The following is a 25801-nucleotide window of genomic DNA, read 5'->3' as shown; positions in this document are numbered from 1 at the left end:
TTTAAGGGAGCATACAACAGGCTCTGCTGGCACTTGCCCGGACAACGTGATTCTAGGAGGAAGCAGGGCTAGTTCTGGGTACTTCACCCAGCAGTGTATTTTCCAGTGGTAGTTCGTCATGGCCCATCTTTTCTTTCTGAGTTTGAGGTAGATATAGCATTATATTCTTTCTCACGTTACTGCGGTGAGATATTACTTAGGTGAATGAGCAATACTCCAACAACATATGAAACATGGATATTGTTTGAGCTGCAGGTGTTGATATCCATTGATTATAATCATATAGGGGCCACCACTGTGGGGCAGTAGGTTAATGCCCTGGCCTGTAGTGCTGGCATCCCATATGGGTGCCGTTTTGAGACCCGGCTTCTCCACTTCCAACCCAGCTCTCTGCTATAGCCTGGGAAAGCAGTAGAATATGGCCCAGGTCCTCGGGCCCTTGCACTCGCGTGGGAGACCCGGAGGAAGCTCCTGGCTCCAGATTGGCTCAGCTCCGGCCATTGCAGCCAATTGGGGAGTGAACCATTGGATGGAAGACCTCTCTCTCTCTCTTCTAACTCCTCTCACCTCTCTCTCTCCGTGTAACTCTGCCTTTCAAATAAATAAATAAATCTTTAAAAAATCATATAAATTTTGGTGGGAGAACTTTAAGAGACTTTAAAGTGTGTTACAAATAGCTTGAAGTTATTTCTGATCTAAAAGACCAGACAAAATAGGAAGCATCCACTATGATAGGCATATCCAGCCCCAATGATGAAAATGATACACAAAACTATTTGTATCTAATAAATTAATCATAATCTGTTCTCTTTAACACAGCCTTATTTCTGCAACACAAGGAATAAACATATTTGTATTTTCTAAGCCCTTCTACTTTATAAGTGCTGAATTTGCTTTGTTTTCCCCAAAGGTCATCAGAAGCAAGCTGCATTGAGGAAAAACTGTCAACTTTCAGGTATTCAAAAGGGGGAAAAAAAAAGAAAAAAAAAACTAGAGCAAATTTTACATAAGAATAAACACAATTATAATAAACTAGAAGTGATCTCTGCCAAATTAGCATCAGGGTAGGAATGTTCAATTCATTTTATAGGTAACAAGATCTATACAGAAACGTGTGTAGTGGGTTTTCAATGATGACTGATGTTTAAAGGGGAATCCCAAGTGGCTTCTAGTTCAAATACAGACAGATCTGTCTTCTGCCAGAGGAGGAGGCTATCAAAAGACAAATAGCAAGTCAGGACATATCCACAAGTCTCGCAAGCGTCTCTGCAATTGTGCAAGCCAGATTTGAATGTTTAATTTTAAAGTGTATGTACTTGTAGAAAACACAGTCACAAATCAATATCAACATCTGATTTTTGATTAAAAGTTTTCATAATTTCAACTTCTCTTCTCATGTTTTTAAAAACTCTCCATTGGAACTAGAGTCGTATTTTCTTAGTTCTGTTTGACTTAACATCTTCATGGTGCAGTATGATGATTAACTCTAAGAAATAATTATTGTCTTTTCTAGCCATGCAATGAAGACTTAGAGTATAATGTCTATCAATTCATAACAAAGGAATTGTGTTTTGTTTCACAGACTGTCAATCAGTATCTAAAATGGGTTATCACCTATATTTGCTTATTTGTGAACTTTGCAAATCTTTAAGAAAAGGAAATATTTAAGACCAAGACCAGTACTCGTGACCTCATTTGAGCAGTCATGTCCTGGATCATCCACCATTCTCTGGGTATCACTTTGTCTAGCAGAGACTTGCTGTTGCCCTACCAACTTTGAAACGCCAAAAGCACTTTGAGTTTTGCTATGATAAAGTGAAAAATGCCTATGCCATGAGCACTAAGAACAGATGTGAGAGATGTCTACTACCTGACTGGTCTATATCCAAATTAGTCAACTGAGTTTTAATATATAGATCTTCTCACTAGATAGCCTGGAATTAAAGATGAGATGTATGGAGCAACTCTGCAAACTAATCCTTGCTGACACCCCCACCCTCTTACACTCCCTCAAAGGGTGTTGCCTGGTATTTCGTGGATTCTTGATGACAAAGATCGAGCTTCTTTCACAGCAGGTCCTGCCTTGCTGCCATTTGGCAGCATGTATCCTGCCTGGTTTCAGGATTTTACAGTTTTCCTTTCTTTGCCACCTCTGCCTCTGAGCCTCAGACTCCTTTCGCCTGGTGCTCTGAACGGCCTGTCTTCTGTAGCAGGCAGCTGACACTTCCTTCTACTCACCCCGAGAGTTCATGTTCTCCTGTCCCTCAGAAACTGCCTCTTAATTAGTACCACCCAACTCTGATGGCATCTCTGGGCTCAATTCTGCAATATTTACAGCAACAGTCGTCAAACTTTAATATGCACCAACATCCAACAGAACCTGTGAAAACGCAGATATCCAAGCATCACTCTAGGCAATTCAAATTCATTAAGTCTGCAGCGAGCTGAGGAAGCCAACTATTCAACAAGCCCCTGAGGTATCGCTAATGCAGGACAAAGGACCCTGGAGAAACATCCTTCAGAGCTACCAACAATACATTACTAAGCCACCTTCTAAGAGCTTCTGTGGCCTCAATCAAATATAAGCTGATGAGAATGCATTTTTTATTTCTTGACAAGTTGTAGTTGTAGAAGAGCAAAGAATTATCCTAATAGGATAAAAGTTATCAAGAATAATGTTAAGTTTTCTGTACTTGAGTATAGCTAGGAAAGACATGGCTTTGTCAGAGATGACTTGAGGTTTTTACTCAACAGTAAATTCAGTATGAGTCAAGATAGAATGTGATGTCAAAAATGTTAATCTAACTTCAGCCTGAATTAAAAGAAGACTGATGTTCTGAACCAAGAGCGGCTAGTTCTGGTCTATTTTACAACAGGGACCATGCTCACAGTACTCCACTCAGTTCTGGGTTATGTAACTTAAGGTGCATACAATCAATTGTTAAAGCTCAGAGAAATGTGAATGGGGTGGTAAAGGGCTAAAAGTCAAGTCCCAAAATGAACCACTGGAGGATCCAACCACGCTGGGCAATTTAGCTTAGAGAAACGATGATCTGGAGAGGTGTGGTCTGGACAGGACAGATTTCCTCCCATACCTAAAGGGCTTTCACAAGGAAGTAGGGCTACTTTTTGTTCTGTGTGGTCTCAGAGCAAGAACTAGAACTTGTGGCGAAAGCTGCGAGGTATACATTTCACTTTAACATAAGGAAGTCTCAGCTTAAGCCCACAGGTGTTCAGTGAGTTTCCTGTCAGCAGAGGAATTCAAGCTTAGTCTAAGGAACTTGGTAAAAGTTACTTGGCAAAAATGTAGAGAAGATTCAAACAGACGACAATGAACTAGATGGCCTATGATCCCCTGAAAGGCTCAGATTGTACAATGCCTTCGGCATTCTCTGACAGAACCAAGGTTTTGCAGAGTGAGCTTTGAGGAAATATCCTGTAGGACAGGAAGGAAGGAGACTGAAGGCTAGGAAGATAATAAAGAGAACTTTGCTATAACTCACGTTTAATTTACTGAAGCTGTGAAAAAGAAAGAAAGGGAAGTACAACAGTTAGGATACTGCTTGAAATACCTATATCCCATGCTGACGCATATCCTGGCTCCTGTCCTGGGTCCTCCCCTTCTGTTCTAGCTTCCTGCTAGTGTGTACCCCAGGAAGCAGCATGTGATTGCTCATGTTACGTGGGTTGCTGCCACCCACGTGGGAGACCTGAATTGAGTTCTGGGCTCCTGGGTCTAGCCTGGCCCAGCCCTGGCTGTTGTAGGCATTTGGGGAGTAAACCAGTAGATGGAAGATTTCTGTCTCTCAAATAAAATGAATGAATGAATGAATGATTTAAAGAAAAAGGCAGAAAAAAATTAAGAGTATTCAATAATGGATTTGACAAATGCATGCAAAGCAAAGGAAAAAAGAAGAAAATACAGTAGCAGTAACCTAGAAAATAATGTGACTGAGAAGAGATTATGATTTGTGAGATAGAAAAAATATTTAATAATAACAAAGTTTTGAGCATTTCAAGAATTCATTTCAGTAAGAATTCTTACGGGGGCTGGCACTGTGGCATAGTGGGTTAAGGTGCTGCCTGTAGTACTGGCATTCAATACGGGTGCCAGGTTTGAGACCTGTTTAACTTCTGATCCAGCTCCATGCTAATGTGCCTGGAAAGCAGCAGAGGATGTCCCAAACTCTTGGACCCCTGCAGCCACTTGGGAACCTGGAAGAGACTCCTGGCTCCTGACTTTGGTCTGGCTCAGCCCCAGCTATTATGGCCATTTGAGTGAACCAGCAAATGGATGCCTCTCTCTGTAAATCTTTTTTTTTTTTTTTTTAAACTCTTATGGGAGACAACGAAAGCATCTGAAGATATAAAAATACTAATGTAACAATGATCACTAAATTTGTAAATCAAAGAAATTAATATATGCTCATGGAATACCATCTTTTGGAAACAGATTTTTTTTTTTTTTTTTTTGACAGGCAGAGTGGACAGTGAGAGAGAGAGACAGAGAGAAAGGTCTTCCTTTTTGCCATTGGTTCACCCTCCAATGGCCGCCATGGCCGGCACGCTTCGGCTGGCGCACCACGCTGATCCGAAGCCAGGAGCCAGGTGCTTCTCCTGGTCTCCCATGGGGTGCAGGGCCCAAGTACTTGGGCCATCCTCCACTGCACTCCCGGGCCATAGCAGAGAGCTGGCCTGGAAGAGGGGCAACCGGAACAGAATCCGGCACCCTGACTGGGACTAGAACCCGGTGTGCTGGCGCCGCAGATGGAGGATTAGCCTATTGAGCCACAGCGCTGGCCTGGAAACAGAAATATTAAACCTCCTCCTTTAGCAGTGCAGATATGTACATGAAGATTGAGGAAGGGTAAGAAGAAGAAAGTGTAAGAAAGAAGAAAGATTTCCATGCCAGCGTGTTTGCAGTTAGGCAAAATTACCTTGTCTTACGTGTCGGTGCATTTCGTCTTACTCTGTTGTGCATGTATTATACACAAGGGACAAAGGCGCCCCAAGTTTACACTCTGCTGTCCAGATTTTGGAGGTTGCTAGTCTGACAAAAAGAAGAGGCAATGAACTAAACCATTTTATTACTTTTTTTGCATGCCTGAACAATTCTTAAGACTTGTGAAAGCAATGTTTTAGAATGTTGATTCTCTTCTACTGGACTTACAATGAGAAGCAAGTGAGAAGGGAAAGAGTTCTTGGCCATAATGTTCATATCTAAAAGATAATTTCAGGGGCCAGCATTGTGGCACAGCAGGGAAAGCTGCCACCTGCAGCACTGGCACATATATGGGCACCGGTTCAAGTCCCAGCTGTTCTGCTTCCAATCCAGCTCTCTGCTATGACCTGGAAAAGCAGTGGAAGACAGCCCAAGTGCTTGGGCCCTGGTAGCTGCATGGGAGACCCAGAAGAAGCTCCTGGCTCCTGGCTCTGGATCAGCTCAGCTCTGGCCATTGCAGTCATCTGAGGACTGAACCAGTGGATGGAAGACCTCTCTCTCTCTGACTCTGCCTCTCTGTAACTCTGCCTTTCAAGTAAATAAATAAAATCTAAAAAAAAAAAAAAAAGATAATTTCATTATAGCCTTTGTTACATATATACAATTTATTCAAAGTTACTGCTACACAGTAGACATTTGAAACATCTAGTCTTTGTAAAATAATATTTTTTTAACTTTTATTTAGTAAATATAAATTTCCAAAGTACAGTTTATGGATTATAATGGCTCTCCCCCCATAACTTCCCTCCCACTTGCACCCCTCCCATCTCCCATTCTCTCTCCCATTCCATTCACATCAAGATCCATTTTCAATTATCTTTATATATAGAAGATCGATTTAGTAAATATTAAGTAAAGATTTCATCAGTTTGCACCCACACAGAAACACAAAGTGTAAAAATACTGTTTTAGTACTAGTTATAGCATTACTTCACATTGGACAACACATTAAGGACAGATCCCACATGAGGAGTAAGTACACAGTGACTCCTGTTGTTGACTTAACAATTTGACACTATTGTTTATGGCGTCAGTAATCTCCCTAGGCTCTAGTCATGAGTTGCCAAGGCTATGGAAGCCTTTTGAGTTCGCCGACTTCGATCTTATTCAGAGTCATAGTCAAAGTGGAAGCTCTCTCCTCCCTTCGGAGAAAGGTACCTCCTTCTTTGATGGCCCCATCTTTCCACTGGGATCTCACTCGCAGAGATCTTTCATTTAGATTTTTTTTTTTTTTTGCCAGAGTGTCTTGGCTTTCCATGCCTAAAATACTCTCATGGGCTCTTTAGCCAGATTCGAATGCCTTAAGGGCTGATTCTGAGGCCAGGGTGCTGTTTAGGACATCTGCCCTTCTATGAGTCTGCTGTGTATCCCACTTCCCATGTTGGACCGTTCTCTCCCTTTTTTATTCTATCAGTTAGTATTAGCAGACACTAGTCTTGTTTGTGTGATCCCTTTGTCTCTTTTCATTTTTTATTTATTTTTTTGACAGGCAGAGTGGACAGTGAGAGAGAGAGACAGAGAGAAAGGTCTTCCTTTGCCGTTGGTTCACCCTCCAATGGCCGGCGCAGACGGCGCGCTGCGGCCAGTGTACCGCGCTGATCCGAAGGCAGGAGCCAGGTGCTTCTCCTGGTCTCCCATGGGGTGCAGGGCCCAAGTACTTGGGCCACCCTCCACTGCACTCCTGGGCCACAGTAGAGAGCTGGACTGGAAGAGGGTCAACTGGGACAGAATCCGGCGCCCCGACCGGGACTAGAACCCAGTGTGCCGGCGCCGCAGGCAGAGGATTAGCCTATTGAGCCGCGGCGCCGGCCCCCTTTGACTCTTAGACCTACCAGTGTGATCAATTGTGAACTGAAATCGATCACTTGGACTAGTGAGATGGCATTGGTACATGCAATCTTGATGGGATTGTATTGGAATTCCCTGTCACATTTGAAAATAATACATTTTTAAATACTTTTATGTCAATTCACAGGATGGCTGTCTAGAATGGAACTGTCAAGCTTTATCTGTTTGAATTATATACTGTTTACTCATTATGTGGTAAGGAGGTAGGAACAGAAAGGGAATGCAGATAAAATCTCATGATAGTGCACTTATAGTTAAATTCAGATTATCCATTCATCACTCTATATATGCAAGCCCTCAGTGCTAAGATATGCTCCAAGTACATTCAAAACAGCAATAGTAAAATGATCCCTTTATACATGTCCTCTTGTTAGTTCCTAGGGAAGCTTCTTTTCCAGGAGTGACTTGTTATCCCACATTCTGCAGACACACGCACACTTCTGTACTTATTCCCTGAGCTGGTGGAGAAGGGAAGAGAAAGACCAAGAGAAGCTTTCTTGCTAGCATCTTCATTTTAGATGACAGTTTCAAACTAACCACAGTCCTGTAGGTGCCTTTCTTTTGGGTACAGTACATATAAGTCTTTATTTCACAGCATAAAGAATTTTAGAGGTAACAACATATGATTAAAAATAGAGCTAGTGAATCACCAATTAGTAAATTATTTTCATTAAAATTAGTAAGAAAGCAGCATCTTAGAATATGCAGTTTTATTTTTGTTTTTAAGATTTATTAATTTTGAAAGTCACAGTTATAGAGAGAGGAAAAAACAAAGCAAGCAAGAGATCTTCCACCTACTGGCTGACTCCCTAGATGGCTGCAATGGCTGGGCCAGACTGAAGACAGGAGCCAGGAACTTCATTCAGGTCTGCTATGTGGGTAGCAGGGGCCCAAACACTTGAATCATCCTCTGTTGCGTTTCCAAGGCCATTAGCAGGGAGCTGGATCAGAAGTGGAGTAGCCAGGACTCAAACCACTATGCCACAATGCTGACCTCAAAAAGGCATTGCTAAACCACCTCCGAGAGTCCAGCATTGTAGTGCAGCAGGTTAAACTACCACTTGAGACACCGTTTCCAATGCTGCAGTGACAGTTCAAGTTCTGGCTGTACTGCCGCTGATCTAGTTTCCTGCTAATGCTCCTGAGAGGCAGCAGATGATGGCATATATACTTGGGTCCATACCACCCACATATCCAGGGAGACCTGGATAGAGTTCTGGGCTTTGGCATAGCTCAACCTTCGGGAGTGAACCACTGTTCAGAAGATCTCTTTCTCTGACTCTCCTCTGTCACTCTTTCAAATAAATAAATAAATTATAAATAAATAAACCAACTCTGAGCCGCAAATATCAACGCCTACTGGGTTGTTAAGGACAGCTGTTGCTAAGAAAGAAGCACAAGGGAGGTTGGCCATTTGGCACAACAGTTAGGACACTGTCTGGACTCCCATACTGGAGTCCAAGGGTTCAAGTCCTAGCTCCATATTTGATCCAGCTTCTGGCTAATGCACACCCTGTGAGTTAAAATATGATGACTCAAATACTTGGGTTCCTGTCACCCATGTGGGAGACCTGGATTGAGTTCCTGAATTCTGGCTGTGGCCTAGCCCAGCACTATTTTGAACATGTGAAGAGTGAGCTAGTGGATGGAGATCTAAGTTTGTCTCCGTGTCTTTCAAATAAAATGAAAGACAACCTTTAAGAAAAAAAGAAGGGTAAAGGAAGAGAGGTATACAGATAAGTCCGTGTTTACCATCTGATCATAATCATTGATACACATGTGCATTTCCTTTAGCTATATTATAGGAAGACACTGTTAAAAAATTAAATGGAAACATCACTTCTAATATCTTACTAGTGCAGATCTGATATTGAACTGTTTAAAAAGCATCATACTTACTCTATTGCTCTGTGTCTCACTTTTAAATCGGGCATTAAATGAGCTTAGTTAATTGTAAATTTGTTACTATCTCCTGAGGTCTGTTTTCATTTTGTCTTTAAGATATTTTTGTCCCGCCGGTGCCGTGGCTCAATAGGCTAATCCTCCACCTGCGGCGCCAGCACACGGGGTTCTAGTCCCGGTCCGGGCACCGGATTCTGTCTTGGTTGCCCCCTTCTAGTCCAGCTCTCTGCTGTGGCCCAGGAGTGCAGTGGAGGATGGCCCAAGTGCTTGGGCCCTGCACCCGCATGGGAGACCAGGAAGAAGTACCTGGCTCCTGGCTTCGGATCAGCGCTGTGCGCTGGTGCAGCGCGCCGGCTGCAGCGGCCATTAGAAGGTGAACCAATGGTAAAGGAAGACCTTTCTCTCTGTCTCTCTCTCACTGTCCACTCTGCCTGTCCAAAAAAAAAAAAAAAAAAAGATATTTTTGTCCTTATGAAAGATAAGGAAAGGTATCTTTGATTCATTGGTAGTATATGCTTAGTTATCATGATACTCAAGGGTTTGGGACCTGACACTGGTAAATATTTATGATATTCAGAAAGCAAGATACATACATTCTATCTGAGCTCAACCTGGTGAAAAACGTACCCTCAGTTACAAATATATGTACACACATACAGGACTAAAAATGTAGGCACATTCAAACGTACATCGCTTGTGATTATGGATGAGCTTTCAGTTCTTTGCTTCTTAGGTTTTTCAGCTCACAACGGTGAGCTTATAACCTCTAAAAGTCGAAAAAATATGTTATATATGTGTGTATATATATATATATTTTACATATGAAGAAGTAAATAAGTAGTAAATGTATACTGGGCCCACGAAATTATACATCAATGCAGGAGCTACAGACACAGGAAATACGGAACTAAGTACTCTAAGTTCTCTCATGACTTACAAAAACTCTATGACATAGGTATTATTATTACCCTCTTTTGAAAAATCAGTTAATTTAAGAGGTGGGGGATAAAAAGGAGGGAGAGAGAAACCTCCCATCTGGTGGTTCATTTCTTGAATGTGCAAAACAACTGGGGTCAGTCCGGGCCTGAAGCTTGGTGCTAAGGGTGCATTCCAGGTTTCCCAAGTGGGTGGCAGGAACCCAGCTACCTGAGCCATGATCTCTGCCTCCCAGGGTCTGCACTGGCAGGAGGCTGGAGGCAGGAATGGAACCCGGGCACTCTTATGTGGGACGCAGCTAATGCCCACCCATCCCTCCTGTTAGAGAAGAGGCACTGAGGCTTGCAGCGGTGAAGTGACTTCCCCTTGGAGACTCGTGGTAGTGGAGGACCTGGAACCTGAACAACACTTTGACAAAACTGAAACCCCAGGGACAGTGTGGCTACTCATGGCCCTGGGTATCAACTTTGCCTGGTACTCAGAGTCAGTACTCCTGAGGCAGAACATGGAAATTTTTATTTTTTAAATCAAAAATTCTGATACACACCAAAGACTGTGCATCACTATGTTACTGAGTAGAAGAGGCATCAGAAGAGAAAGGAGATGTTTTAGGACATCCACTGCCACCACCAGACTCAAGAAACATGGTGTCATGGCTTGCGTATGGGCTGCTCTCTGAAATTCATGCTGAAATAGGAAGGTGGTGGAGCCTCTAAGGGGTGTACGGCCATTACGAGAGGTTAATAGCTTTCTGGCGGGACTGGGTTGATTCCTGGAACACTGAATGATTCCCACTCTTGTAGAACCGGATCTGTAACCCCCCAGGACAGGTCGTTCTAAAGCAAGGCCGGTTCTTATGCTTGCCTCTTCCCCTTCTGTAATCCACCACATCATGACACAGCACAAGACTGGTCAGATGCAGCTGCCTGCTCCTGGACTTCAGCCTCCAGAACCATGAGCTACCTACATTCTTTCCTTTATAAACTACGTAGTCTCAAGTATTTTTTTTTTTTTAAATTAATATGCCTATGCTTTGGCAGCAGTAACTCCATTTTGAGCTTTTTCTTTTCTTTCTTTATTTTTAAGATTTATTTATTTGTTTGAAAGCCAAAGTTAGAGGCAGGGAGGGAGAGAAAAAGAGGGAGGGAGGAAGATCTTCACTTGGGCCATTAACAGGCAGCTGGATCAGAAGTACAGCAGCTGGGACAGGAACTGGAGTCCACACGGGATGCCGCCGTCGCAGGTGGAGCTTTTATCCGCTAGGCCACAATGCTGGCCCCTGGTCTCAAGTATTCTATTACAGTAACAGAAAATGGAGTAAGACAGGAGGCTTTTCAGAGCAAGGAAAAACAGTGTTCAAAAGGAGAAGGCTGGGCTCTTTGCTTTTATGTGCTGGGGACATGGAGGCCAAGGTGTCACTCTCAACTTCTTTACATATTTACCAAGACTTATATTAAGCAAAGTTTTTTCAGTAGATGAATAAGAGTGCCTCCATTACAAGTATCTCAATGTTAAAAATTAAAATAGAACTATATAGAAACAAAATTTTAAAGGGGCTCTAAGAAGCCAAAGAGGAAAATGATTAGGCTAATGGGAGGATGTATGTATGAAAGATCTTCCAGAGTCAATGAAGCTGAAACAGGGCTTGCATGGCATATTCCCTGCCAGAGCTTGTGTACATAATCAATTCCACTGGGACGAGGAGGCATTCCTATTATGGCTTTTGCAGAAAAATTTCTGTTGCTAGCCTATTTTTCCCTTTTTACTATTGAGGAAAGTGATACCCAAACTCATACAGCCAGTCAATCACAAATCTAAAACTAGGCTCCAAGTCTCTTTACACCTTGTCCACCATTCTCCCATGAAATCATTATGTTTCTTACACTTCTATCTCTCTTCCAGAATATGTACTTAGTGACTGCTTATATAATATTTTGACTTTTTACAAAGAAGCCTATATTTTGCAGTGCATGGCAAAAACATTTACACTTGTGAATGCTCTTTGATTCAGCAATCTCACTGTCAGGAATCTAACCTAAGAAATATGATTGTGCAAAAATATTTAGTACAGGTATTTGTCATATATAGTATATTACAGAGAAATATTGAGCACAATTTACATGTCTAACTGAAGAGAACCAGTTAAATAAGCTATGGTATTACCATTTTTTTTTTTTTTAAGTTTTTGACAGGACAGTGAAAGAGAGAGATAGAGAGAAAGGTCTTCCTTTTTGCCGTTGGTTCACCCTCCAATGGCCGCCGTGGCCAGCGTGCTGCGGCCGGTGCACCGCGCTGACCTGAAGCCAGGAGCCAGGTGCTTCTCCTGGTCTCCCATGGGGTGCAGGGCCCAAGCACTTGGGCCATCCTCCACTGCACTCCCTGGCCACAGCAGAGAGCTGGCCTGGAAGAAGGGCAACCAGGACAGGATCGGTGCCCCGACCGGGACTAGAACCCGGTGTGCCGGCGCCACAAGGTGGAGGATTAGCCTATTGAGACGCGGCGCTGGCCAAGTATTACCATTTTTTTTTAAAGATTTATTTATTCATTTGAAAGGCTCAGTTACAGAGAGGCAGAGGCAGAGAGAAAGAGAGAGAGAAAGATCTTCCATCATCTGATTCACTCCCCAATTGGCCACAACGGCCAGAGCTACACTAATCTGAAGCCATGAGCCAGGAACTTCTTCTGGGTCTCCCACGTGGGTACAGGGGCCCAAGGACTTGGGCCATTTTCTACTGCTTTCCCAAGCCACAGCAGATAGCTGGATTGGAAGTGGAGCAGCCGGGACTCAAACCGGCACCCATATGGGATGCCAGCACTGCAGGTGGTAGCTTTACCTGCTATGCCACAGCACTGGCTGAAAAAGGATGTTATAGAATAAGAAAAACTCTTACGGTACTGAGTAAGGGGGAAACAGGTTACAAACCAACAAACCACTTTTTCATTATATGTGCATGTGTACTCACGCATGCACACACAAACATAGCATATACATGTACATGTACATAGCAAAAATAAGAATGATATGCTCCAGAATGTGAACAGTATTTTTTGTTTTTTAAAAATGTTGAATGACTATCTTATTCTTTTCTTTAGTCATTTATATTTTTGAAATTTTTTACAATGAACAGGCATTTCTACAATTAAAATAATAATAGTAATGGCATAAATAAGGATCTAAGGGGCTCTCTAAAAGCTAGAGAGATGGGCCGGCGCCGTAGCTTAACAGGCTAATTAATCCTCTGCCTTGCAGCGCTGGCACACCGGGTTCTAGTCCCATTGGGGCGCCGGATTCTATGCCGGTTGCCCCTCTTCCAGGCCAGCTCTCTGCTATGGCCCGGGAAGGCAGTGGAGGATGGCCCAAATCCTTGGGCCCTGCACCCGCATGGGAGACCAGGAGAGGCACCTGGCTCCTGGCTTCGGATCAGCACGATACGCCGGCTGCAGCGGCCATTGGAGGGTGAACCAACGGCTAAAAGGAAGACCTTTTCTCTGTCTCTCTCTCACTATCCACTCTGCCTGTCAAAAAAAAAAAAAAGCTAGAGAGATGATAAGTTTAAAAACAGGTGTTTTCCTTAGGATCCCTCCAGCCCCAACAGGCTGTTTAGGGAGTCTGAAGTGACCTAAAGGCAGTGCGAGGCTTTCTGAAACTCAAACTCCAGAAGACAGTGAATTTACTCTGGAGGACAGGAAGTATGGCTTTTCATCAAAGCTGTGAAATCTTGGGCTGGCACTGTGGTGCAGTGGGTTAAGTTGCAGCCTACAGTATCAGCATCCCATAGGGGTGCTAGTCCAAGTCCTGGCTGCTCCACTTCCAATCTAGCTCCTTGCTAATGAGCCTGGGAAAGCAGTGGAAGATGGCCCAAGTGCTTGGCCTTCTGCACCTCTTGGGAGACTCAGCAGAAGCTCCTGGCTCCTGATTTCGGCCTGGCCCAGCTCTGGCCGTTGTGGCCATTTGGAAAGTGAACCAGTGTATGGAAATTATCTCTGTGTCTCTCCTTCTCTGTAACTCTGTCTTTCAAATAAATAAATAAATCTTTCTTTTAAAAAAAAAAAAAAGAAGTTGTGAAATCAATCAAATCATTGAAAGTGCCTGAATCACAAAGCCTAAATCGTACCAGCCTGGGAGTAAGGCAACATGGACCCGGCCTCCTGTTTGTGTCTTTAGTCCAAATAAGTTGCTTACTCTTCCATAAAATAAGAACGCCATGCAGAAGACCACCATTTCTCAGACTGGTGTTTCTTGGAATCTTAATAGCTAAATTTGGGGAATGCTAGACAACATCATTTCTAAGGTTCCCTATTCTAACATGTTGTGATTTTGACTCAAATACAGTGACCTTAATACATTTATTTTCTTTATAGATTTATAGATTTATTTATTTATTTTAAAAGCAGAGTTAAAGACAGAGGAGACAGACAGTGAGAGGTCTTCCATCTGCTGGTTCACTCCCCAAATGGTTGCAATGGTCAGAGCTGGGTCAGGTCAAAGAGAGGAGCTTCTTTCAGGTCTTCACGTGGATAGCAGGGGACTTAGCACTTAGGCCATCTTCTGCTGCTCTCCCACTAGCAGGGAGCTGGCTTGGAAGTGGAGCAGCTAGGACACAAACCAGTGTCCATATGGAATGCTCACATCGCAGGCAGTGGCTTTACCTGCTATGCCACAAAGCCAGCCTCTACCTTAATGTATTTACATCTCTACTTATATGGTCTGCTTTTAACTTTATCCATAGAAATTCAGAGAATAGGCCAGCGCCGTGGCTTAACAGGCTAATCCTTCGCCTTGCGGCGCTGGCACACCGGGTTCTAGTCCCGGTTGGGGTGCCGGATTCTATCCCGGTTGCCCCTCTTCCAGGCCAGCTCTCTGCTATGGCCCGGGAAGGCAGTGGAGGATGGCCCAAGTGCTTGGGCCCAGCACCCGCATGGGAGACCAGGAGAAGCACCTGGCTCCTGGCTTCGGATCAGCGCGATGCGCCGGCCGCAGCGGCCATTGGAGGGTGAACCAACGGCAAAAAGGAAGACCTTTCTCTATCTCTCTCTCTCACTATCCACTCTGCCTGTCAAAAAAAAAAGAAAAAGAAAAAAGAAAGAAATTCAGAGAATATTTGATAACGCAAAATGGATGCCAATCCTCTCAAGACAATTGCAGACCTTGACAGCACAGGTGAGGGAAGAAGGCAGAGTTCAGTAGCAAGAGAAGAAAACCAGCATTTCAGAGGGATGGACATTTGGTACAACAGCTAAGATACTCCTGGGGACCCCTGCATTCCACATCAGAGTGCCTGGCTTCAGGGCAGCTCTGATTCCAATTCTAGCTTCCTGCTGATGGGCACCCTGGCAAACCATAGGTGAATCTGGCACCCCAACCGGGACTAGAACCCGGTGTGCCGGCGCCGCAAGGCGGAGGATTAGCCTGTTAAGCCTCGGCGCCGGCCAAGGGGTTCAATATTTTGAAGGTGGCAATAAATTAATCATCATTCTCTCTGGTGTTGACACATTATCCTACCTGAAGTCATTACTACTTACAAGAGCAATCCCAATTTTGAACAGCTGAGTTCTATATTATTTGATATCACCTCTGGTCCACCTGCTGTAGCTGGATAAAGGAAGTTAAGACCAAAAAGAATTTGAAACTCAATTAAGTGAGTTTTCCCTACCTCTCTCTCTCTAGGCTCATCACAGTCACAACTGGCTACCTGAATAAAGTCATGGAGGAAGACAGTTATCAGGTAGCAGCCACAAAAGCAGAAATACCAGCAAAGAGAAGTTTTGCAGAAAGAGAAGTTAGTAACACAGGAAGAGTGTTGAGCAAAAGAACATACATGGATCAACATGTCCATGGAATGCATTAATATATCTATGATGTGAATAATTCTTCCATGTATATTTGAGATTTGACTGCATATGGCCAATGTGTAAATTAGCAGCATGCTAATTATAGGTTCATTCTATGGTGACTAATCATTATCAAGGGGCTCTTTAGGGCTTGTTGGGATTTCTTTCTCATGACAAGATTCTAGATACATTTTAAAAAATCAAATTATTAGGATAAATTTGAATACCTCTGATGTAAGAACAGGACTCAAACTATTATTTGCCCAGAGGAAAAATACTGTATTAAAGCCAGAAGCATTGCTGAAGAACTCAAAGTCACAAATAAATCTTTGAGTATTTGATAAATTATCTACAATAACTTTCAATGTCTTCTTTGTAAAATGGTATATGCAAGGAATTTATGGTTATGTACTCTTTAAAACCTGAAAGAACACCATGTTAATTCTTCAAAAAGTGAAAACCAACCTAAGTTTCTTATAGGTTTTTGTTTTTTTAAAGAATGAACATATTATACATGGTAAAGACAGATTGTTCCAAGTAACAAATCATGCAGTTCCAAGGAAAGTCTTGTTTAAATCGTGGAAGAAGTATTCTCCTACATAATAATGTTTATGTTTCGAGCAGCTTTTCGCTAATATTATTGCTAATTCTGTCTTCTACTTCCCGTCGCCCCAACAGCCTATTCTCCACTATGTCTATCAAGACGGCTGTTGTTTTTCCAAGTCAGTATATCAAGTATAAGAAACTGACAAGATTTATAGAAGTGCTAGGGCATTTATCAGCTCCTCTCTGATGGAATGTGATAAAAAGTAAATATAAATCAGCCAAAGTATGAGTTCACAAATAAAGAAAAGATATTTCTAAGTGTCCCCTTGAGTACCTTATCAACAAACACTGTACAAACTGGCTAATTACAAAACAGGAAAAAGAGGATAATCTCAGGAGTTAACTATAGTCAACAGTAACACAAGATAAAAAGGAAACATATATTAACTTTTGATTAAAGGAACTGCATTATAGATTTTTACCTTTTATAGAGCCGTGAAAGCATCTCTTGGCAATAATAGTACCACCAATAAACTATCACCTATGGACAGCTTTACAGTCAGCCAGGCACTGAGTTACAAAACTCATCCACATAAATGCTACATTCACAATAAGCCCACTAACGAATAATTTTGCAAGCAAGGGTATCAAGGCTCAGACAGTTTAGGACCCACTTCCCTTAAGCACTAAAAACCACTAGATTTAGGAAAAAATCTAAGAGGATCCATATCACCCCGACTCCGACTTTTCAAAGACAAGGCTCAGTCTTTATTCACACCTTCATTGCTTCTGCTGTTTCTACGTATGGCCTCCTTTGCTGATGTGGGTCACAATGTGGCCTATGTTCTACACAGTACTGCTCTGGGAGGTGAAAAATATAGTGTTTTTCTCAAATGCTGTGGCCTAAGAGGGCTTCCTGGACTCTAAGAATTTTGAAGGCAGAGCTTGGGTCTAACTATCTAAATATTCCACTTAATTAATCAAGATTAATTAAGTTATTGGCATTTATTCATTTCCTAAAAACTTATATTAAGAGCCAGGCCCCATGCCAGGAGTGGAAGTGACACTAGTGACTAGATAAACAAGGCCTTTATTTTTAAATTTACATTATGTTTGTTAGGTAGAGATATGGAGACAGGGCGTGGCATATAGATATGTAATAAGCAATCATAATAATGCATAAAAAGACACATGGAATTATTGGGACACAGAGGAGAAGCCAATGCTTTCTGGACAAAGTGAGATCAAAGCTGTGGCCTGAAGGATGAACAGGAATTGGACAAAAAGATGGTGAAAACATACCCTAACTACAGAGGGAAGAGACAGGAGCATGGCAAATTGGAGCAACTGAAAATAGCACAGGCTGGCTGGAACCCAGGGCTAGGGGGAGGGGCACGGGCCCAGAGACGAGGTGGGAAGGTTTGGCAGCCGCCAGATCACACAGGGCTTGTAAACCACGGACGGAGTTAAGGGGAGCTACTAAAGGGTTTGAACCAGTGGAGTGACAGGATCGGACTTGCCTTTTTATAAAAATCACTCCAGTTACAGTGTGGAGAATGGATTACAGAAGGGCAAGGCTGAAGGCTGAGCGAGCGATTCCGGCAATATGTAACGTGGTCCTGAAGGGAGATGGAGAGCACTGGACCACTGGGGACAGTGGGCAGATGGCAGAGGAGCCTGTTCTGTGACGCCAGAAATGGGAAGGGGAAAAGGTGGCAGGCAGGAAGCACAGCGGAGAAGCATGCAGGGAGGACGGAGGGTGCAGCCGAGTTTGGCCCTGAACCCACCGTGGAATCATGAGCCAGCCAGAGCTCTGATCGAAGGCTGGCAGAGGATGCGTGTTAGTTGAGATCCATCAGAGGAAAGACAGCAATGGCTGCCGTGGAAATGGATACGATCGCTCTGGGGGGAGAATCACACAGGGAAGAAAGGAGCAGGTCCAGGACAGACTCCTGAGGAACCCCAATATTTTAAGTGACACAAATGAGACTGAAAAGGGATGACCAGAGAGGTAAAAGGAAAACCCTGGTGAAAGAGAAGCCCAGTAAAAAGGATATTTCCAGGAAGGAAAGTGAAGACTGAGCTTCCACACGTACAGGCAGATTGAGGCCAGCGTCCACAGCTGGAAACTCTCCTCTCTTCAGTTCAGTTTCCAGTTTCTTTTCCTGATGTTGGAAATCCGTGCAGCATTTCCCACTCCCCCAAAACTAGGTCCTCCAAAGTTTCTTACCTTCCAACCTTTCCCCATAACATCCAAGTCCCACCTCCACGTCCGACACCCACAATAACTAAATCTAGCCAATTTTATTGCCGCCATCCTCGTCCAGGTTCCAAGTACCACACTAACGGACCATCGCAGTCTATTGGCTACCTAGACTATTCAGTCCTTCACCCCCTCTCTAGGGCAATCATTTACATTCAGAATAATGTAAGTTACCCCCAAAACGCCAACTTTTACTGCTTTATTCCATTGCTGAAAATTCTGCCAAGACTTCCTGTTTCAATCATTTGTTCAAAAACTTAATCATTTAGCAAATATTTATGTAGGTTTTTCTCTCTTCTCCTAGGTTCAGAACCAGCTGTGAGACCAGTACTTTTGTAAAATACAATTTTAAAACAATGTGGAAATGTCAAATTGCTATAAAAATTTCGAATTGTTCACTCTCAGTGTCCACTTCATCTTATCATAGACTGGTAACAGTGGTTCTCAATCTAACTCAGGCTGCAGACTGCATGTTGATATTGATAATACAAGGATTAAAAGGACATTATTGGGGCCAGCACTGTGGCGTAGCAGATAAAGCCTCCGCCTGTGGTGCTGGCATCCCATATGTGTGCCAGTTCGAGTCCTGGCTGCTTCACCTCTGATCCAGCTCTCTGTTACAGCCTGGGAAAACAGCAGAAAATAGCCCAAGTCCTTGGGAGACCTGGAAGAAGTTCTTGGCTTTGAATCGGCTCAGCTCTGGCCATTGCAGCCATTTGGGGGAGTGATCCAGTGGATAGAAGACTTGTCTCTCTCTCTCTCTCTCTGCTTCTCTGTAACTCTGCCTTCCAAATAAATTTTAAATTTTTTTTTTTTAACGCTTCACAAATTTGCGTGTCATCTTGTGCAGAGGCCATGCTAATCTTCTCTGTATCGTTCCAATTTTAGTATATGTGCTACCAAAACGAGCACTAAATACATAAATCTTTAAAAAAAAAAAAAAAAGGACATTATGGTTGTGCTTTGGAAGGCCTTTAAGCAGTGGCTGTCAAAGCTGTGTAATTTTCCCATCCAGGGGAAAAGTGGATAAGATGCTGCTAAACACCCTGTAAAGCACAGAGCAGGTCCTACCCAGCCTCAGGAGTAAAATGACCAATTGTAATACATGAAAACGCCACTAGATTCTAAGTGCACAGTTGGTGTGGAGGAAGCATAGGAGAAGCACCTGAGTTTGTCTATGAAGATCTAACAGGGACAACACTTACCAAAAAGGCTCCAAAAAAATTATTTATTTGAAAGTCAGAGTTACAGAGAGAGAGAGAGAGGGAGAGACAGAGGTCTTCCATCCACAGGTTTACTCCCCACATGGCCATAATAGCTGGGCCTGGGCCAATCCAAAGCCAGGAACTATAAGTCAGAAGCTTCTTCCAGGTCTCCCATGTGGGTAGGAGGATCCAAGAACTTGGGCCATCTTCTGCTGCTTTTCCCAGGCCATTAGCAGGGAGCTGGATCAGAAGTGGAGCAGCTGGGACATGAACCAGCGCCCATATGGGATGCCAGCACTGTGATGGCAGCTTTACCCACTGTGCCAAAACACTGGCCCCAGTCCTCATCTCTTGATTCACAGATTTCAACAACACAACTTATTTTTTTTTTTAAGTTTATTTATTTATTTGAAAGTCAGAGTTACCCAAAGAGAGGAGAAAGGTTTTCCATCTGCTGGTTCACTCCCCAACGGACCACAACGGCCGGAGCTGGGCCGATCTGAAGCCGGGAGCCAGGAGCCAGGCGGGTGCAGGGGCCCAAGCACATGGGCCATCTTCTACTGCTTTCCCAGGCCATAGCAGAGAGTTGGATCAGAAATGGAGCAGCCAGGACTTGAACCGGTACCTATATGGGATGCTGGCACTGCAGGCAGTGGCTTTATCCATTATGCCATAGCACTGGCCCCGTGTTTTGTATTTTAATTTACTCAATCCTCACAGTGACCTTATGAGGTAGAGAGTATACTGTCCTCATTTTATGGGGTGGGAAACTAACTCTCACAAAGGGTAAGTACTTTATATGAAAGCCATAGTTAGTGTTAGATTTAGATCTGAACCCTGGCAGTCTGCCCTCAGAATCCTTGACCTTAACCATTATCCTGTCCTCTCCTGAAAATCCACAGAGACCTCTGAGATGGCCTCTGAGGTAGCCTTTAATCTAACCAAGGGTTTTTTTTTAGCCATGACACCATTGACATTTTGGGCCAGATAATTATTTGGCACAGGGACTGGCTGTCCTGTGCATTGTAAATAAATCACTTTTTCTAGTAATCTGGTACATTCAAGTTGTCCTGATTTCATGAGACATGAGGAGTTGATGCCAGTTTGAGTCCTGGCTGCTCCACTTCTGATCCAGCTCTCTGCTGTGGCCTGGGAAAGCAGTGGAAGATGGCCCAAGTCCTTGGGCCCCTGCACCCACGTGGGAGACCCAGAAGTTCCTGGCTTTGGATCAGCACAGCTCTGGCCATCCGGGCAGTGAACCAGCAGATGGAAGACCTCTCTCTCTCTGCCTCTCTGTCTTTCAAATAAATAAATAAATCTTAAAAAAAAAAAAATACAAGGCAGTAAGTGAAGTAAAGCACTTAGAATGGTGTCTGGAACTAGGTAAGAATGAACTTTTCATCATTATCCTTACCAATCTGAGCGTGAAAGTAAAGTAGGAGAAAACACCAGCCACTGCACATTAGCAGGCACAAGCGGGAGCCTGCATAGTGGCGGGGCCAGCAGCGGATGCTGGCATCCCCATGTGGGTGTTAGTCTGCACCCCGGCTGCTCCACTTGCAATTCAGTTCCCTAATGGTCTAGGAAAAGCAGCACAAGATGGCCCAAGTGCTGGGCCCCTGCCACCCACACAGGAGACCCAGATGAAACTCCTGGCGTCAGCCTGGCCCAGCACTGACAGCTGAGGTCGTCTGGAGAGTGAACCAGTGGATGGAAGACTCCTCTGTCTTTCCCTGTAACTCTTTAAAAAAAAAAAAAAAGTCATAAGCAACTATTTCTCAATAGCATGAGTGGTGAAGACTGTTACAAAATGTGTGTAGTTCCTCAGATACCAGACACACGTCCAAGTCACCATTTCCCACTCTCCTCTCCAATGCTGCTTCAGCTGCTGCAAGGCCTGGATGCAAATGTTCCCAGGTTTTGAGGGAAGACAAAGGACTTCTGCTTATTACTATACCGCAGAAAGTACGGGGAGGAAGTAGATTGTTACTTACCCAGAAACTGTTGTTCTCTTTTAAGCAGAATAGGAAGGCACTCCTGCCCATCCTAAGGGCCAGCCACGAAGAGCTCAGAATCCAGGCCCTCATCTCTGCACTCTTCTCCACAGAAGACTTCACAGAGGAATCTGAACAAACCTGCCTCCTGCTCCCTTTCTGTGCTGACGGTGGAACTGTCCCCAGGGAGAAACGGCCCCATACTACTCTCTTGTTGGTTTGCTTTTTAAGTTATACATTAGAAATGCCCACTCAGACATGGGTGTGTAACAGTGAAACAAACTTTCCCTCTCCCCAACTTGCTATCACAGAAGTAACCATGTATTTTCAGTTTTATGTATGCTCCTAGAAACTTGTGCAATGCATTCACTTTCGGTTTTATACATTTGTATCAACACAAGCATATCTGTTCTGTCCGGAGCTATCATTTTAAGATTTGGTCCTCTGTGTTCCACAATGAGGGTGTGCCACAGTTTATTCTGTCATCTCCGTATTGGTGGGCACTCAGGTTAACACTCAGACTTCAACTTTGTAGTAAACCAACTGCAGCTTCTAGAAAACCTAACCCACTGGGGACTCTATTGACAGCACTGTCCCTCTAAAAGATTTGCTTCTTAAAGTCATTAAGAAAAAAATGCCAGCTGAATTTACATAAAGCTTAGCTTTGACATCTAGGCCTAACTACATTATTTGTATTCAAACATAAATTTAACTTCAATTAAAGCCAATAAACCAATGGAAAAATTCATACAAGGTAAATAATATTTCAATTTCTACAGTTACCTATGGTATTTTTATACGTTTTTTAAATTCTGCTCTAGAGACTGTGGAAATCACATGGTAATAATCCATTTTTTCTTCTAATAAAAAAAAAAAAGCCAAAACAAATAAAAACTTTATACCTTTCCCAATGTGAAGTTTGAATTAGTACATTATCACTTTCCCCGTATCCAGGTATTATCTACAAGCACTTGGTGAAAAATCAGAAGGGAGTTTGCATCTCATACTAGTGAGCAATGCTTGCTTTTCCTCTGCTAATAAATTACGGCAGACTTGAACAGATGTCAGCTTGGCATTCAAAACCTAACATATAGCTGAAAAGCAAGTTATGACTAATACAAGGAAAAAGATGAATGTCAGAAAGCTTCATTTTTTTTCAAATTTCAGATAAGCTCTTTAGCCTTAGGGTTCCTTTTACAGAGCCCTGGAGTTCGGCTAGATGTCTTAACCCCCATTTAAATTGCAATCTCCCCTCGTGAGTGGGGGTGTGAAAATGCATTTTAAGAGTGTCAGTGTTTATGTTAATCTTAGCAAGAACTCCCTCTCTCCCAAATATGGCATGCACAAAACCCTACTGCCCTTTCTTCCACTCTGTTTTATTTGCCCTGTTCTTAGCATGTGAAAGATGTCTGCGTGCGACTGAAAGGCTCCTTATCTTCTCAGCAGCTCCACTTCATAGAGGAGCTGCAGTTTCACTTATGATATCAGAGAAGAGTTGCTTTCCTCTTGAATTTCAAAAGAAACTTTAAAAATACAGATTGAAATGGGCTTAGAGAGGGAGGCACAGAGGAGAGGGAACCAAGACCAACACAGTGTCAGTTTCAAAGACCGGGGCACAAGACCACAACAAGGGGCTTTCCTGCCCGCTAGGTGGCCTGGACATCCACAGCCCACAGAGCCTGGAAAGAGAGGGGCCAGGGCCCTCACTCTCTACCCCCTTCCCCTTCTACCTCTTCTGCCAAAGCCTCCTGCCTTGGGAAAACCTGACCCTATTCCCAGGACTACACTAAGAATCTCTAATTAACTCTTTAACAATTATTCCACTGTTCTGGAAAAGAATTTGGGTTTTTGCTTTGACATTTATGATTCGGAGATCACTGCCAGGGATGCTGAAAACGAAGTTTCACTGCAGAAACTCTATCATTGTCAACAAAAGAGCTACAACGAGAACTGAGGTGATCAATCATTTATTTATCCTGAGCGCTCTCCACAAAACTGTGTGCAGGGGAGTAAGTGTGGCTCACATCCGGACAGAAGTACACACTCAGCATGGACAGCAATCAGCTGCTGGACTGACTCATCTCCACCTCCAGACGCCTGCCTGGGATGCTCACATTGCTACCCTGAGACTCAAACAGCCCTGCTTCTATTATTCCACAAAGTAAAGACATCCCTTGCTAAACGTCTGTGATGGGAGGGGCTGCAGGACATCCTAACTGCGTGTGTGTTTGCACTCAGTACATGCAAAGGACTGGTCTCGTTTTCTTTGGCAATGCTTTTGCACACCTCCTAGAGGGCTGCCTCAGTAGGGCTTGAGGGGTCGAAGTGTCACAGGCGAGGAAGAAGTAAATAGTTAACATGGCTTCAAACAACAAAAACAAAAATACAAATTGATATTCTCCCTAGGTAATCATTTTCATTTTCTACACTTGGCCTTCATTCCTTTGCCTATAGAGCTTTATTTGAATTCTATCCCCTTTAAGGATTTCCTTGATTTTAATTCTATAAAAATGTAACAAAACCAGGAAGGTGTGCTTATGTACTTGAGAGTAATTCAGGAGGGAAACTAAAAGAGGCAACGCCATGACAACCCAGCTCATTCAGTCCTCCTCGCTCACTGGCAACATTTTGGATGTGCCACAACCGTACTTTTAATTCTGAAAAGGCAACATGAAGTTTTATAAGAAAAAGCAAGAACTAATTACCTAGAAGCATTAACTATCAGCCTCATAAACACAATCCTTAATTTATCACTCTGCAAATTTGAATAATTGATATATAGGCAAACAAATCCACTTAGGAGGATTCCTGCTTACAAACTAGACTTAACTCCAGACTCTATGGTGAAGACATAATTTGGTCTCAAGCCAAAAGGGAAAATTCTCTGCTTAAAAGAAAATTAAAAAGCTCCATAACCTAAGTCACTGTTTTCTAATCTTTTTAAATTTTGAATTAACCAGTTACACCTAATTCAACTGAATCCCAAAACTCTACAAATTTGTCTATTTAGTTAACAAAGAATGAGGAAAAAAGTAGCCAATTCTGTTCCCATCAGGCAAAGTAAAGGAACACAGGGTTTGCATAACAAAGACTTATATAATATAATTTTATTTATAGTCTGTACAAAAGTAGCAACTTATTTCCCAATCAACCATTAAAAACACAACTGCATGTTTTTAGACACTCAGAGGTTTCATTCAGAATGTTTTTCAATCCATCTCAAAGCCAAGGTAGCTCTACACTAGCTGTCTTTTAATTAAATTGACGACACATGCTTTTTGATGGCAAAAAAAAAAAAAAAAGAAAGAAAGAAAGAAAAGAAAAGCCAAACTAAAAAAGTGTGACTTTTAAAAAAGTATTATAAAAGAAGCACCCATAAAATTCAAGCCCACAGCTCTTAGTCAAAATGCACCTGAACAACTACAAAAAGCTACTCCTATAATTCAACCAAATAAATGTGAGTATCAGAGACTGAGTCAGCCCCAGGTGACTGATAGGAGTTTGACTCCTCCACGCATTAGCTACCCCCCACCTGGAGAAAGAGGGTGTCAGGGTCTGGATAATGCACAAACAGGAAACCAACATCTCCACAGACTCCCCAATAGCTCCCCAAGAGTGGGAAACTGTTTATAATCTAATTAAAAAGTAGCGCTGACTACAGAAGCAGTGGTTTTCTACTTGTTGGCTAGACAGGATAAACATTCAAAGAAACAGAATCATCAGACTCTTTCCACATCAAGTCTCAGTTCTGAAACCAGGAGAATAACTCTGAACACTGCAATCATCCTGTTATCTCTGCTTTTACCCAAACCATCCTTAACCTGTACTTCCATGAAATCTTATGGAATTACCGTGTCTCAAAGACACATTACAGAGATAGTGAGCACCCACATTTCTTACTGTTTTCCAAATTAGAAGTCTGTTTTTTATGGACTTGGCCTTTGTATCTTTCAGATAAAAAGTACATTATTGCCATTTCAAGGTGTATAAAACTCAGGTGATGAGGGTCTCTGTCATTTTCTCTTAATCCAATTCCAAACTCGACCTTTACCCAGTGAACAGGTGTGTGCCGTGCCTGTAATTTATCAGTGAGCGACCAGGCAGAAAAGCTACCAACAATAGGAGGCTAATACAATCCAGGCACTTAGTGCCTAGAAAGCATTTCTTACCCCACCATGATTAATATACTTTTATCTCCCAGTAGCAATTTAAAGATAAAGAATGATGGGAGTGAGAGGAGTCATATTTTCTTATTCCTTCCATTTTTTTTAGA

General features: G+C 42.9%; 1 protein-coding gene and 1 non-coding gene across 2 annotated transcripts in view; both read right to left on the bottom strand.

Moving 5' to 3' along the window:
• Nucleotides 1-25801, bottom strand: part of NSF (N-ethylmaleimide sensitive factor, vesicle fusing ATPase) — a 178494-nt gene that overhangs the window by 91545 nt on the left and 61148 nt on the right. The window lies entirely within an intron of this gene.
• LOC133747365 (U6 spliceosomal RNA) lies at nt 19136-19241 on the bottom strand. The gene has a single exon (XR_009864321.1). It is a non-coding gene; the product is annotated as a U6 spliceosomal RNA (small nuclear RNA).

This window comes from Lepus europaeus, chromosome 18 (assembly GCF_033115175.1).
Source record: "Lepus europaeus isolate LE1 chromosome 18, mLepTim1.pri, whole genome shotgun sequence".
Classification (NCBI taxonomy): domain Eukaryota; kingdom Metazoa; phylum Chordata; class Mammalia; order Lagomorpha; family Leporidae; genus Lepus; species Lepus europaeus.
This window is presented reverse-complemented; position numbering and strand designations above follow the sequence as displayed.